Source organism: Lissotriton helveticus, chromosome 4_1 (assembly GCF_964261635.1).
Source record: "Lissotriton helveticus chromosome 4_1, aLisHel1.1, whole genome shotgun sequence".
Taxonomy (NCBI): Eukaryota; Metazoa; Chordata; class Amphibia; order Caudata; family Salamandridae; genus Lissotriton; species Lissotriton helveticus.
The window spans coordinates 333,380,811-333,397,287 of NC_136063.1; positions in this window are offsets into that span (position 1 = coordinate 333,380,811).

The window sequence follows — 16,477 nt, forward strand, 5'->3', positions numbered from 1 at the left end:
ATTCTCTTGCCACCCTACGTGCCTTAGTTTCAGCATCATTCAAAATTCTCTTGTTGTAACCCCTCGCTTGAAATCGGTTCTTAAGATCATGTAAGTTGGTATTGAACATGTCGTCCTCACAGCCAATGTAGAGCCCAGCGAGATTCAATGACTATTGCTGCATCCCTGCCCACTGCATCATGGGAATTCTTCTCCCGGGAACTGCTTAAAAAATTCCCACGTAATAAACGAAAAACCAAAAAAGGAAATCAGCTAATAATAACAGCCGAAATCAGGAAATTAAAATCAATATGTAACAGTGCACTAAGACAAGAACGCAGGCTCCCAGGGGAAGATCATAATCTCAACAAATATAAGCAAGCCCAAAAAGCACTTTGACATTCAATATTCATCGAGAAAAAGAAACGCTTCGAGCAGTTCTGGCTAAAATTGATACACGCAGGTAAAAATCATAACCCAAAATCCTTCTTGTCACTTGTCAGTTCCAAAACACACAAACAAGGAGGACAAAGTAGTGCACCCATCTCTGAAACTGAATGGGTATCTTATCTAACAACTCATTGTGAGGAACCCGAAAAAGATGTCCTATCGGCCAAACCACTAGTCACGGCTCTGCAACCCAATTTATGCCAATCATTAGGCATAATGGATGTAAAGACACTAGGAAACCACGCTGAATTAAACACAAGGACTCCATCGACAACTGATAGGAAATCTTTGCTTCAGCCCACAGAACTGTCACAAAGTGTACTAACAACACTGGGAATCATTACGGAAAAAAACACTTGAATTATAACCGAGGACCTCTCAGATGGAGCTCCAGGGCCAAATGGTCTACCCCAGTCTCTGTTTAAACAGGATCCAGAATTTTGGGCCAATCAATTGGCAACTCTTTTTTCCTATTGCCGGATCAACTCGGTATTATCAGAATCGTGGCAAGGTGCCATTATACATCCAATTTATGAATGCGGTAAGAGATCAGACCCGAAAAACTACAGGATGATCACCCAACTGGATGTGGAATCGAAATACTATGCTAAGCTGCTCCTCCAAGGCCTGGCGTCCTAGCCGCAAAAAAAATCTCATACCCTTTAACCAGACAGGATTTGTGCAAAAATCAGGCACCATAACAAACTTGCTTGCAATTTCTGTCCTGTTGGATAAAGTGGCATCCTCAATAACGTTAATGCATGACTGTTTCGTTGACTTTAAGGCTGCTTTCGACCGCGTACCTCAAAGCCGATTATGGCTCAAACTGCGAAATGGGGGATTCCACCAGTGCTTCTACAAGCCATCATCGCGCTACACACTAACACATGGATCCGTATAAAACTTGGCGATGGATCATACATCTCAAGGAAAATACAAACCACCAGTGGAGTGAAACAAGGGTGTGTGCTGGTGCCCCTTCTTTTCAATCTCTTCATTTCCGATTTGTCAGATTCACTTGACGAAGTTAATTCTCATCCTCCAAAACTCGCAGGTACAAGAGTTAGTAATCTACTGTATGCGGACGATCTGGTCCTGCTTAGTCACACCAGGTTTGGCTTGCATAGACTACTTGATCATTTGTCTCTATTTACCATCGACCTGGAACTGAATTTTACAAAGACAAGGGCAATCACCTTTGGGCAAAGGAAATATCAAGGTGGCAGTTGGCAATACAATGGTAAAAATGTTGACAGAGCCCTTTCTTACAAGTACCTTGGGGTCTATTTGGACGGAAGGGGATCTTTCTCTAAACATAGAGATGAGGTAGAAGCTAAAGCCCTGACAACAGCCACGTGAACAAAATAATAACAAGAACATTCAAACAGGTGCTGGGCCTACCAAAAACTTTATCTCCCGCTCAAATATGTCTTGAGTTTGGTCTTCAAGACCATCAAGCAGTAGGGCGTGGAGCGTATATTAGATTGCGCAATAAGTTGCGTACCTCCAGAGAAGGAAGCCTGGAGGCCCTTTTGTGGGTGGAAATCTCAGCCGCTCAACTTGGCAGTTCATACCGGCGCTATCTGCAAGATTCTCTAATCCATGGCAGCAGGCACTTAAAATTCATATCAAAAGAAACTTCCGTCTCTGGTCCTTTCATTCGGATAGTGCCAAACTGGTACAACGTAAGCACGCCTGGAAAATTGTATCAGGATTTAAGTCATGGATTATGGCACCCCATCTGTCATGTACCTACTCAGTGCTGTGAAAAAAAATATTTTTGGCCCTCAGAATGGGTGAATGGCCATTTCTGTATCATTTGCCAAAGTGGCGCTGTGCAAATTCAACCTAACATGCAGGGGGTGCGGGAGTAGCATGGAAACAATCAAGCACCTGGTATGTCTATGTCCTGCAGTCCATGACGATTGAAAGATCTGGACCACTTTGGTTATGGAGTCAGTCAGGGTGTTGCCTTCGGGTTTGAGGAGACCTTCCAATTGTTGGCTGCAGGTTTGATTTGGGAGCTTGCTGAGGTTCAGGGGTCACAGAGATTCAGGCTAGGATCTCTGGGGGGACCTACTTAAAGTATTGGTTCACTTCGCATTGTCAATAGTGTGAAATCAGGCTCACCGAATGATGCTGCTCCCCCTAAATGCTTTACCGACATCACAGATGTATTATTAGGGCACATAAGTCATCTTATCTCTCTCTCCTTCCTTGAAAAGCTAGTACCTGAACCTTGGAAAAGAGCTCAGGTGATTCCATTGAAAAAGAAAGCTAACCTGAATATGTCTCAACTTCAGAACCTACGTCCAATTTCTCTGTTGCCATTCTGTATGAAAGTGGCAGAAAAAATTGTGAACATGCAGCTCATGGATTATCTGGAGCAAGGCCAATTCCTTCACCCTACTCAATCAGGCTTCAGAGCTCAATATTCCACTGAATCGGCAGTCCTTTACTTTACTGAACTACTAAGGCAAATAGCCGACAAAGGCCAGACAGCAGCGCTTGTGTTACTCGACTTAAGCGCAGCTTTTGATACTGTGTCACACTCCACGCTGCTGTCACGTCTATCTGAGATCGGAGTTGAAGGAGACGCATATGAGTGGCTAAAGTCATTTCTGGAAAACAGAAATTTCCAGATCCACTGTCCGCCATTCAAGTCCACTCCCAGACAGCTGAAGCACGGGGTTCCACAGGGCTCCAGTCTGAGCCCTACCTTGTTCAATCTGTATATGGAACCCCTTGCACGCATAGTTGAGTCCTTTGGTGTTAATATTATAACTTACGCCGACGATACTCAACTAATGATTACACTCAGTCAAGACGGTGAAGAGACAGCAACCAACTTTTCAGCTTGTCTTTCAGCTGTAGCGAGCTGGATGAATGGTAATTGTCTGCGTCTTAATGGAGACAAGACCGAAGTGTTACTCGTTGGGAAGGTTCATTCAGTGTGGTCATCAGACTGGTGGCCTGCAGAACTTGGCCAGACCCCTGTTCCTACGAACTCAGCCAGAAATTTAGGAATGTTACTGGATACCAATCTTTCGTATGTGAAGCATATTGAAAAGGTTACGGGCAAATGTTATGCTGTTCTTAAAATCCTGCGTAAAGTTCTGGACCTAGTACCGATGAGCTCTAGGAAAACTCTTGTACATGCCTTAGTCACCCCCCATCTGGACTACGGCAATGCCCTTCTTATAGGGCTGAGCCAAAAAGGCTTGAGACAACTCCAAAGAGTCCAGAATATGGCTGCCCGCCTAGTCCTCAACCTCCCCCGTAGAGCATCAGGGAAAGATGCTTTATCTAAACTGCACTGGCTTCCTATAAAGGAGCGTATACTCTTTAAGGCCATGTGCATTTCCCATCGAATTGCACAAGGGAAAGTTCCTCCTTATCTGAACAAGCTTCTTAACATCTACCGCCCGAAACGTCATTTAAGATCACTGGGCAGCATGCTGTTTTCAGTCCCTCGCATTTTCAAAGCTAAAATGGGCGGCCGCACATTTTGCTATCTAGCAGCCTCCTACTGGAATAGACTGCCTCTTGAATTGTGGATGGAACCTTCCGAGAGGAGATTCCGCATGAAACTTAAGACGCATCTTTTCCCTTCTGATTAATGATCTATGTTGTGCTGGAGATTTCACTGCTCTGGCTGGTTTGAGGGTTTTGTGAGGTGGTTCTATAGCGCGGGGACACACTGTTAGTGTAACCAGGCGCTTAATAAATGGTTTTATTATTATTTATTATTTAAAGAGCGAATGGAACAAACTCGGCATTCGCATGTGCCGGCAAGCTATCCTTGCATCAATAAACCCGGACAAATATTATTTAATGCTAAGGGTAGGAGTGAACCCATGCCAGAACATGAAGAAATACAACGGGGAAATGGGGAATCAGACAATTCCACAGATAATTGGAAATGGCTCCCTGGTATGTTAAATGAAAAAAGGAAGGTCTGACCAATTGAATGGAAACTGAAACAAGACACCAAAAAGGATATACATGTGGTATCCTGGAATATCGCTGGTGCAAAACGTTTACTGGAGGGAGGCTTTCCATTGGAAGAATGGCAAGGTTGTGATATAATTGCTTTACAAGAAACCTGGCTACAAGAAGAAATTGTCCTTGCCGGATTCGTACACCATAGTGTAGCAGCGGAAAAATGTAAGATCTATGGCCGGGCCATAGGTGGACTCTCAGTATACGTGTCTTCATCCCTAAAGATTAATTCAGAACAATTACAGTCACCAGACTCTAGTATTCAGCTAATCAAACTAACAGATTACAATAAAACCAATCCAATAGTTCTTGTAAATTATTACACACAATCGAAAATTAAGAAAAAAAAGTTATTGTGCAAAGTCATTACGAACTTACGCTCGATTGAACCATTAGCTGATATAATAATCACTGGTGACTTCAATTCCAACCTGATCCTAACTCCGGTAGAGGATGATAAACTAACAATTGATAATGCCTACTGGGGTGTTCCTGAACAGATACAAAGTAGTGTAGGAACACGAAAGGACAAACAGGCAATCCAATTGGTGACCGAGTTAGAGTTCCTTGGGCTGCGTGTACTGAACGGGAGGTTCCCGGAAGATCAACCCCCCAGCAAAACATACGTTGGTCCTTTCTCACAATCCACCTTGGACTTTACAATGGTTAGTCTTTCAATCATTCCATTGGTAACTAGTTTTCAAATCGAGTTTACAGTGCTGAGTGACCATGCAATGCAACACATCATATTTAACCTCAACAAGGAAAGATTGCAATCATCATATATATTGAAAGGTCAGTTAAACTCTGTTAACTTGAAACGTATTAATTGGTCCAACACAAATGAACAAGAGTGGGATTCAACAATGAAGGAAACATTGATAAAGATTGGGAATGTCCCAATGCGATCCAAGGATGGTTTCTTTTTCTGTTACAATTAAAAAAAAAATGAAGTTGCCTGTCATAAAATCCAGCAATGAAGGTCCATGGAGTAAGCTCCCGAAAGAGGTACAAGATCTTAGAAGACAACTTCGAAAAAACCAAAAGAAGTTAAAGTCGTCAGACCATGGTACAAAGCAATGGGCCAGTTTCCGTGCTCAGCGAAAGGAATATAAAAATATGATCTGGAAACTAAAAAGGTCAACAAATGATAGTTTTTGGTGAAAAATTATTTATAGTTCAAAATTACAGAACACAAATACATTTTGGCAAACTATAAATCAATTAACAAGACCCCGTAACGTCTTAACTTCAAATGTGCAGGAATCAGAGTGGGCATCGTTCCTTGCTTCAAAATTTACGGACACCACGTTAAAAAGCTACTCTAGTGACCTTTGTCCAAAAAGTCTAAAAACAATATGCCCCGCAGAATATCAAGTGAGCCAATCGAGGACCAATAAAAACGGTAATGAACTGAGTACAGACTCTCAGATCAATCTATACACAGCGGAAGAGATAATTAAAATTATTAAAAGAGCAAAATCAAATGGGGCGCCGGGCCCGAATGGCATCCCACAAGCTGTGTACAAATATTCACCGGAATTTTGGGGGCCTTGCCTGGCCGAACTGTATTCAGATGTCCAAAATTTAAACCAAGTCCCAGAAAGCTGGCAAGGATCAATATTCATGCCAATTTATAAAGGTGGTGAAAGATCCAAACCGAACAACTATCGTCTAATAGCGTTGCAGGATGTTGAGGCGAAATATTTAGCAACCCTACTTCTAAACGATCTGGTTACCTGGTCGAATGAAAAAGAGCTGATCCCCATTAACCAAACAGGGTTCAGGAAGGGGATTGGAACTATTGCCAACATCCTATCCATCACCATGATTGCGGAGAAGTGTATGAGTAAAAAGCAGGATCTAAACATGTGCTACGTCAATCTTCAGGCGGCGTTTGACAGTGTAGATCGTAATTTATTGTGGACGAAACTGAGAGCATGGGCCATTCCGGAAAGTATTTTAAAGGGTTTGCTCCTATTTTACTCGGATACATGGTCGCAAGTGAAAATAGGTGATGGCACCCGGCTATCGAGAAAAGTTCCTACAACGATTGGTCTTAAACAGGGATGTGTTCTCGCGCCTCACTTATTTAATCTCTTCATCTCGGATCTATCAGGGCTATTGAATAGTTGCAATGCTCATCCTCCGAAATTAGGTGATTTACAGCTCAACCATCTGGCCTATGCTGATGACATAGTGCTTATGAGTTTAATAAAGGTGGGTCTAACCAGATTAGTAAATGAACTTTCGGTTTACCTGCTGGCAAATAAACTGGCCTTAAACATCGCAAAAACAAAAACTATGCTGATAACCAATCGCCGCGGATTACATCATGCTATTTTGTTAAAAGGAAAACCATTAGAGAAAGTTTCAGCATACAAATACTTGGGCTTCTACCTTGACGATAAGCTTAATTTAAAAGAACAGAAGAAATATCTGACTCAAAGAGCGGGAGCCTTGATATTTGGTTTAAGTACGTTGACAAAAAAACTGGAAGGTCCATCACTCAAACCCCTATTAACTGTGATGGCCAACAAAGTTCTCCCAACCCTGACCTATGCAAGTGTGGCAATGCATGGAACAGATGCGGACCTATTGAATAGTTTAACAATCAAAATTTATAAAAAGGTTTTACGATTACCCAGCATGACATCACCAGCGCAAATGCGACTCGAATTTGGATAAAAAATGAAGCCCTGGGCAGACTATACTCATACATTAAGATGTGGTATCAGATAAAGCAAAAAGCAGTTAATAGCAATCTCAATACCTATTTATGGCAAGAACTTCAATCCCAAAAAAAATCCAAAGCCAATCAATTTCTTACGTATGCTTTGGAGGCCACAAGCTCAAAAACTCTATGGGATACAAATTTGTCATTTGCTTTATTAAAACAGATTTTAAACAAAGCAGCTAAACTTCATTCACTTGTTTTGAATAAAGAAATTTTTTCTCATCGTTCGCACTCTTGGACTGTAATAAATGGCTATAAGACACTGACACCGGCTCTGTACTTGGAATCAACTTACTCAATTTTTATTTAAAAAAAGCTGATGTCATTGAGATTTGGTAACTTTCCAACATTAGCTGATGAACCAGCCTGGAAACAGCAGGTAGCTGTCTCATGTCGTTTGTGTGGTAGCTCCAAAGAAGATCTTATTCACATAATTTGCCATTGTAAGATGCTGTCTAAGGAACGGACATATTATTTAAAGAATAGTTTTCGGATTAAGAGGTTGCGAACATGTAGATCTGCTATTATTGGATGCCTAGACACAACTGCTCCACGGTTACACTGTAAGCTGGTGAAGTTCTTGCAGGCATTTGAGAAATGCATTAAACAACATGAAGATATCTAATGCTAATGATTTGAACTATTGCATAATGATGTAAAAATTGATCGGAAATCTCTGAGTTTTACTTTTTGACTTATAATAGACGTTTTACTGCTAATATTAAAGTAATTAGAAAAAATATATATATATATATATATATATATATATTTTTTTTTTATATATAATGGATGTGTTTTACCTACTAAATTGTTATGGTTTTAATTAACTGAACGATAAAGTTTAAATTTCAATTTCAAAAATTACTCCCATGAGCCATTAAACTAAAAGCTTTTGGTCTTGTCTTGCCCTAGTTCACAAATGTTGCAGTTTTTACACACATAGAAGCCATTGGTTTGGGCGGCAGCCAATTTAGAGATCTTTTTCGTTCTGGTTTTAAGTAGCTAGGGCAGATATCATTTCTCATTGTCTTCCCCCTTCTGAAAGTCACCGAGGGATTAGTCGATAGGGCTGAATGCAGTCCTGGGACTTCCATCAGGAGGTGCCAGTTGTTTTTAAGGATTTTGAAAAGGGCATTGCTATGTCTTGTGTATTGAGTGATAAATCTCACATTTGTCCTGTTGTTCCTTCCCCTATCTTTCGGGGGTTTGACCAAGAGAGTAGATTCTCTTGCCATCCTACGTGCCTTAGTTTCAGCATCATTCAAAATTCTCTTGTTGTAACCCCTCGCGTGAAATCGGTTCTTAAGATCATGTAAGTTGGTATTGAACATGTCGTCCTCACAGCCAATGTAGAGCCCAGCGAGATTCAATGACTATTGCTGCATCCCTGCCCACTGCATCATGGGAATTCTTCTCCCGGGAACTGCTTAAAAAATTCCCACGTAATAAACGAAAAACCAAAAAAGGAAATCAGCTAATAATAACAGCCGAAATCAGGAAATTAAAATCAATATGTAACAGTGCACTAAGACAAGAACGCAGGCTCCCAGGGGAAGATCATAATCTCAACAAATATAAGCAAGCCCAAAAAGCACTTTGACATTCAATATTCATCGAGAAAAAGAAACGCTTCGAGCAGTTCTGGCTAAAATTGATACACGCAGGTAAAAATCATAACCCAAAATCCTTCTTGTCACTTGTCAGTTCCAAAACACACAAACAAGGAGGACAAAGTAGTGCACCCATCTCTGAAACTGAATGGGTATCTTATCTAACAACTCATTGTGAGGAACCAGAAAAAGATGTCTTATCGGCCAAACCACTAGTCACGGCTCTGCAACCCAATTTATGCCAATCATTAGGCATAATGGATGTAAAGACACTAGGAAACCACGCTGAATTAAACACAAGGACTCCATCGACAACTGATAGGAAATCTTTGCTTCAGCCCACAGAACTGTCACAAAGTGTACTAACAACACTGGGAATCATTACGGAAAAAAACACTTGAATTATAACCGAGGACCTCTCAGATGGAGCTACAGGGCCAAATGGTCTACCCCAGTCTCTGTTTAAACAGGATCCAGAATTTTGGGCCAATCAATTGGCAACTCTTTTTTCCTATTGCCGGATCAACTCGGTATTATCGGAATCGTGGCAAGGTGCCATTATACATCCAATTTATGAATGCGGTAAGAGATCAGACCCGAAAAACTACAGGATGATCACCTTACTGGATGTGGAATCGAAATACTATGCTAAGCTGCTCCTTCAAGGCCTGGCGTCCTAGGCTGCAAAAAAAATCTCATACCCTTTAACCAGACAGGATTTGTGCAAAAATCAGGCACCATAACAAACTTGCTTGCAATTTCTGTCCTGTTGGATAAAGTGGCATCCTCAATAACGTTAATGCATGACTGTTTAGTTGACTTTAAGGCTGCTTTCGACCGCGTACCTCAAAGCCGATTATGGCTCAAACTGCGGAAATGGGGGATTCCACCAGTGCTTCTACAAGCCATCATCGCGCTACACACTAACACATGGATCCGTATAAAACTTGGCGATGGATCATACATCTCAAGGAAAACACAAACCACCAGTGGAGTGAAACAAGGGTGTGTGCTGGTGCCCCTTCTTTTCAATCTCTTCATTTCCGATTTGTCAGAGTCACTTGACGAAGTTAATTCTCATCCTCCAAAACTCGCAGGTACAAGAGTTAGTAATCTACTGTATGCAGACGATCTGGTCCTGCTTAGTCACACCAGGTTTGGCTTGCATAGACTACTTGATCATTTGTCTCTATATACCATCGACCTGGAACTGAATTTTACAAAGACAAGGGCAATCAACTTTGGGCAAAGGAAATATCAAGGTGGCGGTTGGCAATACAATGGTAAAAATTTTGACAGAGCCCTTTCTTACAAGTACCTTGGGGTCCATTTGGACGGAAGGGGATCTTTCTCTAAACATAGAGATGAGGTAGAAGCTAAAGCCCTGACAACAGCCACGTGAACAAAATAATAACAAGAACATTCAAACAGGTGCTGGGCCTACCAAAAACTTTATCTCCCGCTCAAATATGTCTTGAGTTTGGTCTTCAAGATCATCAAGCAGTAGGGCGTGGAGCGTATATTAGATTGTGCAATACGTTGCGTACCTCCAGAGAAGGAAGCCTGGAGGCCCTTTTGTGGGTGGAAATCTCAGCCGGTCAACTTGGCAGTTCATACCGGCGCTATCTGCAAGATTCTCTAATCCATGGCAGCAGGCACTTAAAATTCATATCAAAAGAAACGTCCGTGTCTGGTCCTTTCATTCGGATAGTGCCAAACTGGTACAACGTAAGCACGCCTGGAAAATTGTATCAGGATTTAAGTCATTGATTATGGCACCCCATCTGTCATGTACCTACTCAGTGCTGTGGAAAAAAATATCTTTGGCCCTCAGAATGGGTGAATGGCCATTTCTGTATCATTTGCCAAAGTGGCGCTGTGCAAATTCAACCTAACATGCAGGGGGTGCGGGAGTAGCATGGAAACAAACAAGCACCTGGTATGTCAATGTCCTGCAGTCCATGACGATTGAAAGATCTTGTTAAAGAGCGAATGGAACAAACTCGGCATTCGCATGTGCCGGCAAGCTATCCTTGCATCAATGAACCCGGACAATCCACTGCTTAATATCTGGTTCACCAAGTTCGTCACAGGAACAGCAAGAAGATTTATAAACAGTGAGAGCCAGCAAGTCATCAACGGTTAATAATTAAAGGATGGATTAAACCCTATGTTGTTTTATTGATTTACACATTCCTCCACACCACTAAAGAGCAGTTGACTATGGCCTCCTGCATGTGGACTATCTTGCTTTTCTGTGTATCCCGGGAACTTTCAAATTATTTTATGCAGAGATTTTATCATATAAATGGAATTGCATCATCGGGGACACAAATATGGAATTGCATTAGCAGCATTATTAATGATTGCCTTTTAAATAACTAATGTCTGCCGTGTGGCCCTAGCAGATGATAAAATTAGAATGGATAGCTATGGTTCTTAACTGTTTCTTAATTACTTCCTTTTTTTTTTAAATGTTGTACTGTTTAGATGAGTTAATACTTTATTATTATTACGAAAATATAGGTTTCCAGGATTTTAAATTATGCTTTGATGAACTTTATCTTTTTTCTCGTTGTGATGGTACAAATGGACAAAATTGACATATTTGGATGGATTCTTAAAAAAAATTCTCCATGAAGAAACAACGTAATTAAAAACACAGGACCTAGATAACGCCCGTCCTTTGTACCATGTGTAAATATCTTAATAACCATTTTGATATACGTTTTTTATTGGTTATGCATGTTCACCTTTGTAATGATTTTTATTAATCTGACAATAAATTATTTCCAAGTGTCATGTCCCGTCAGGATAGGTCATCAGGTATGAATTGCGGAGGGTACGCTGCTCTGCGCCTCTTGCGATAATCGGAACACCCGTCTTCTGTTCCGGAGGAGTTAGAAGTCTAGCTACACTCTGGATGCTGCAGGTGACTCCGAGCGCTTCCGGGGGAAACCGCATATGAACCGCGGTTTCCGCCCGATCTGCCCTTCGGATTCCGGAAACTTTCTACAGCCTACAGCCTTGGACTAGGTATCCTTGCCATCTTGGTACTCTGCCTTGCCTGGCCATGTTTTGCATCATCGCGCTGTTGCACGTTCAGTATTTCTGCTTTTGAGGCCAGCACCGATGCGCTAATTTCAGCCCGGCTCGACTGTTATTGCTGCGCTGATTGCTTTGTTTCCTTTTTTCCTTGCCACGCGCAGGTGAGCTTATACCTTGTTTTGGGCAGTGACTAACCGCGCTGAAGCGCTATTGCTGATTTTGCCTTGCCACGCGCTGGTGCACATTTGTTTTGTTTTCGGCAGTGACTAACCGCACTTGAGCGCTATTGCTGATTTTGCCTTGCCACGCGCTGAAGCGCTAGAAGTTGTTTGTCTTACCACGCGCTAGAGCGCTGATACCTTTTTTGCCTGGTGTCTTCCTATACAGGTAAAATACCATTGTCGCATGTGCATGAGAAGGAGGAGCAGGGGCGGTAGATTTGTGTGTCTGTGTCCTTAGACTAAAAGGGGCTATTTTTTCTCTTCTTAGTTGCCGGTGCACGCTGATAGTCCCCAGACAGAGGGAGGTTCCTTAACCGGGCTGCTAAGAACACCACAGCCTTCTCTGGCTTCCTTCCCTGTACCTATCACCATCCTATCCTGTTTGTAGCCAGCTTGGGGTAAGGTGGGTCCGGTGGTGGTGGCTCATGTCGTCTCTGCGAGATTACTTCACAGGTCAAAGGTAAGACTTGTGGGATCCTTGACACCAAGGATATGAAGATCAGGAAACAACCACAAGTAAATGGGGGTAGGAGGACTAAAGTTCTGTGGGAACTCAATTGGAGGAAGAGAACAATGGTGAGAGACGCAAGAACAGGTGCCAACTAGCACTTATTGAGAGCCACAACTTCTTCTGGCATGTTACTTGGCATTGTGACCATGTTAGCTAGACCCTTAAGTACTGATTCAATCTCTTCTGTTACAGAGGTGTCTTAGGATGAGGAAGTGATAGTAGTCTACATCTAAACATAATGTTTATGATCTAGAGTTTGAGTCATTTCACTTTCCTTAGTCCCATTCCCCAGTCTCGATCCTAATTTGTTCTGCACCTGATCCCATATTTCTGCTGTGACCGAATTCTGACAAGCAGTCTCAGTTGTTAAGATATAAGTGTGTGTGGGTGTATACATATATCTGTAGCTTTTTATAATACAGTTTTTCGTCAGCAGCTGTCAGGTCGATTTTTGTAAGTGGCTGTCCTGTATAGGATTTCTGCAGGGCACCTAATATATCTAACACTCAGCATGAATCAGAACTCATGCATTGGCAGAAAATGTCTTATAGATATTGTTGGAAATGGGGGTCTATAGTTGGCAATGGTTTGCACCTTTGTCCAAGTATGAACCCTTCCTTCTAGTCAGGAAAAGGGAGTTACACTCCTAAAATAACCCCTGCTACCCCCTATGTTGCTTGGCATGAGCAGTCAAGCTTATCTCAGAGGCAGCGTGTGAAGCATTTGCACGTAACCAACAGTAATTCAGTGAAAACACTGCTAAAGGATACCACACAAGTTTAGAAAAAGATACCCAATATTTTTGTATATCCAAAACAGACCAAAATGATAGGAATCCAACATACAGTACTTACAAATATATATACTCTGCAAGATATCCTTAAAATTGAAGAAATATCTAAAAAACACAGTTCTACTGAGCTGGTAGCTCTGTCCGCGATGCTGAAAACAGCAGAGTCTAACATTTCCAGTCGACCGCGTTGGTACGGGACAGCTAAAGCATGGACAGACTTGTGAACAGTACCTTTCTCATTGTGGCTGCCACGTTGGTGCGAGCCGGTGGGGCAACTGTTGTGGTTGCGTTGCAAAATGGAAGCATTACAGGGTGCAATGTCCTCACGATACGGTGCAGACAGGAGCTTGGTGATGATTATCCAGATGGCGTCAGTAAGGATGGTGTCAGTGAGACCAAGGCTTATAGTGTGAGGCAAAACAGTGCTCATTGGGGTGCTGGCAGGTTGCGGTGCAAGCGACGGAGCCGGTTAGCAGGAGCCGGGGTCGGTTGGCCCAGACTGCTGTGTGGGATGAGGCGGTGCATTCAATCACGACATTTTTAGAGCGCACTACTCACCCGTAGGGTCTCAAGGCGCTGGGGGGGGGGGGGGGTGCCGTTACTGCTCGAACAGCCAGGTCTTGAGCCTCTTCCTGAAGGCGAAGTGGTCTTGGGTCAGGCGCAGGTCCGTCGGGAGGGAGTTCCAGGTCTTGGCGGCCAGGTGGGAGAAGGACCTTCCTCCTGTTGTCGCTCTTCAGATGCGGGGGACGGCGGCGAGGGCGAGGCTGGTTGATCTGAGGTGGCGCTTGGGAGCGTAGAAGTTGATTCGGTTGTTGAGGTAGCTCGGGCCTTGGTCGTGTAGGGCTTTGTGTGCGTGGGTGAGGAGACGGAATGTGATTCTTTTCTTGACGGGGAGCCAGTGCAGGTCTCTCAGATGTCCGGAGATGTGGCTGTTTCGTGGGAGGTCGAGGATGAGTCTGGCTGAGGCGTTCTGGACCCGCTGGATTCTCTTCTGGAGCTTGGCGGTGGTTCCGACGTAGAGAGCGTTGCCGTAGTCCAGTCGGCTGGTGACGAGGGCCTGGGTGACGGTCTTCCTGGTCTCGGTGGGGATCCACCAGAAGATCTTCCGTAGCATGCGTAGGATGTTGAAGCATGATGAGGAGACGGCGTTGACTTGTCTGGTCATGGAGAGGGAGGAGTCCAGGATGAAGCCCAGGTTACGTACGTGGTCAGTCGGTTTGGGTGCGGTGCCCAGGGCGGGGGGCCACCAGGAGTCGTCCCAGGCGGAGGGCGAGGAGCCCAGGATGAGGACCTCCGTCTTGTCCGAGTTCAGTTTCAGGCGGCTGGTCGTCATCCACTCGGCTACGTCTCTCATTCCCTCGTGCAGGTTGGTTCTGGCGGTGGCGGGGTTGTTGGTCAGGGAGAGGATCAGCTGGGTGTCGTCGGCGTAGGAGATTATGCTGAGGTTGTGTTTGCGTGCGATGGCCGCGAGGGGGCTCATGTAGACTTTGAAGAGGGTGGGACTCAGCGAGGATCCTTGGGGGACGCCGCAGATGACTTCGGTGGCCTCTGACTTGTGCGGTGGTAGGCGGACTCTCTGTGTTCTTCCGTCGAGGAAGGAGGTGATCCATTCCAGTGCCTTCTCCTGGATTCCGATGTTGCTGAGGCGCTGTACTAGGGTGCGGTGGCAGACAGTGTCGAACGCCGCAGAGAGGTCAAGGAGGATGAGGGCCGCTGTTTCTCCGTTGTCCATCAGGGTCCGGATGTCGTCGGTGGCCGCGATGAGGGCGGTCTCGGTGCTGTGGTTGGCTCGGAAGCCAGACTGTGAGGGGTCGAGGGATCCATTTGTCTCGAGGAAGGCGGCCAGCTGTTTGTTGACGGTCTTTTCGATGACTTTGGCCGGGAACGGGAGGAGCGAGATGGGACGGTAATTCTTGAGTTCGGTGGGGTCCGCTGTGGGTTTCTTGAGGAGAGCGCTGAGTTCGGCGTGCTTCCAGCTCTCCGGGAAGGTGGCGGTGTCGAAGGAGGTGTTGATAATGTCCCGCAGGTGGGGTGCGATGACCGCGTCGGCCTTGTTGAAGACGTGGTGAGGGCAGGGATCGGTTGGAGATCCGGAGTGGATGGAGTTCATTGTGCGGATGGTGTCTTCGGTGCTGATCGGAGTCCAGGCGCGGAGAGTGGTGGTGGGCGGCGTTGCTGCGGTCGTTGTGTGCGATGGTTGAATGCTGAAGCTGTTGTGTATGTCCGCGATCTTGTTGTGGAAGAAGGAGGCGAGGGAGTTGCAGAGGTCTTGCGACGGGGCGATGTCATTGTTTCCGGCGTTGGGGTTGGAGAGCTCTTTTACGATGCTGAAGAGTTCCTTGCAGTTGTGTGCGTTGTTGTCGAGCCGGTCCTTGTATGCATTTTTCTTGGTGGCGCGGATCAGTTGGTGGCGTTTCCGGGTGGCGAGCTTGAGGGTAGCCATGTTGTCCCTTGTTTGTTCCCTTCTCCACACTTTCTCGAGGGCTCGGCAGTTCTTCTTGGAGCTCTTGAGTTCGTCGGTGAACCATGGGGCTTTTCTGCTGCCGGGTCTGCTGGGCGGCGTCCTCAGAGGGGCGAGTTCGTCCGCGCAGTTGCTGATCCATTTCGTGAGGTTGTCGGCGGCCTGGCTGGGGTTCGTTGAGCCAGCGGGAGGGTGCTGGCTCAGGGAGGCGGTGAGCTGGTCGGCTGTGATCTTGTTCCAGCTTCTTCGGGCAACCTGTTGCTGGTGGTGGTGGATCGTCGTTCTTTTGAAGGTGAAGTGGACGCAGCTGTGGTCCGTCCAGTGGAGTCCTGTTGCGTGGCTGAAGGCGATGTCTTTGCTGGATGAGAAGACGGCGTCGAGTGTGTGTCCGGCGAGGTGGGTGGGGGTGGTCACCAGTTGCTTGAGTCCGAGGTTAGCGAGGTTGTCGAGCAGGGTGATGGTGTTGCGGTCGCTGTTGTTCTCCAGGTGGAAGTTGAGGTCCCCCAGGAGGATGTAGTCGGCGGAGGGGAGGGGAAGCGGGCTGATGAAGTCGGCGATGTCCTCGCTGAATCGTGTGCATGGTCCCGGGGGTCGGTAGATCAGGGTGCCTCTGAGGGTTGTTCTGGGGTCCGTGTGGATCTGGAAGTGAAGGTGTTCGGCGGTGG